The sequence below is a fragment of the Leuresthes tenuis genome, unplaced genomic scaffold (assembly GCF_036924035.1).
Source record: "Leuresthes tenuis unplaced genomic scaffold, fLeuTen1.0.hap1 SCAF_17, whole genome shotgun sequence".
Taxonomy (NCBI): Eukaryota; Metazoa; Chordata; class Actinopteri; order Atheriniformes; family Atherinopsidae; genus Leuresthes; species Leuresthes tenuis.
In genome coordinates, this window is record NW_027325371.1 from 21253298 (window position 1) to 21254306 (window position 1009).

General features: G+C 45.2%; 1 non-coding gene across 1 annotated transcript; it reads left to right on the plus strand.

Moving 5' to 3' along the window:
• Positions 1-652: 652 nt before the first annotated feature.
• On the plus strand, positions 653-726 carry trnan-guu (transfer RNA asparagine (anticodon GUU)). The gene has a single exon. It is a non-coding gene; the product is annotated as a tRNA-Asn (tRNA).
• The last annotated feature ends 283 nt before the right edge of the window (positions 727-1009 follow it).

Consider the following 1009-nt stretch of genomic DNA (forward strand, 5'->3'; position numbering starts at 1 on the left):
TCTCGACTCATTGCATCAGCTATAACTGGGACCCTTGTCTTTGCCGCCCAGTACTTCCGGATCCTAGGGTATCCGAGGCATGCCACGTACATAGAGATGCCAAAGAAGGTTTTCTGCTCCTCTGGTGTGGTTTTTAGACTTCCTCCAGTGATCAACACCTCCCGATTGTTTGTTCGTTCTGACATTTCTTTAAAAACTTGGTCATCGATGTACTGTTGGAAGTAGTCAGAGGGCTTCCAGTTCTGATGGATGTGTCCAGTGTTGTCATTAGAATTACTGTCTTCCACAATAGGGTTGAAACTTAAGTGATAAAGAAAGGAGAGGTATAAGTTCAATGCTCTTTGAGCAGATGTATTATTGAATATTTAAATCAATATGGTCAGTAGTTTGCCATATCAAGTTTTTAACTGATTGTGCACTGTGCCTGTGTGTGTGTTAGAACAAGAGTGTGAACTAAAACTGCTCTCATTTCCATTGCTACACACTGTAAGAAACTTCAAAACCCGAGCTCCAGCAGCTTAATAGTCAGTCCAGTAGATGGCAGTAATGCTCCTCACACAGCTGGAAGGCATGAACGGAAATGGTCTCTGTGGTGATAACAATTCGGTGATATGTTTTCATATTATGCATTGTTAATTAAGTTGCTGACAGAGTCTCTGTGGCGCAATCGGCCAGCGCGTTCGGCTGTTAACCGAAAGGTTGGTGGTTCGAGCCCACCCAGGGACGAGTGTGTTTACCAACAGATCGTTGCTAACTCAAGACATACTGCTGCCATGTCTTCAGAACATTGTCTGCGTATATATCTCTTTCTACTGGCTGCGGCCTCGTCCTTCACAACCAAACTGAACATTTTTCCTATCAGAAACATGTTTGGTGCTGTCTTTCCGCCGGGGTAACGTGTCCCACTGTACCCACAACCTATCAGGCTCTGTGGTTAGAGTGGGTCCTCCAATAACTTCCATTCCTACTCTCACTGCTCCGTACCCCCCATGCTCCCTGGGAGCTGTAA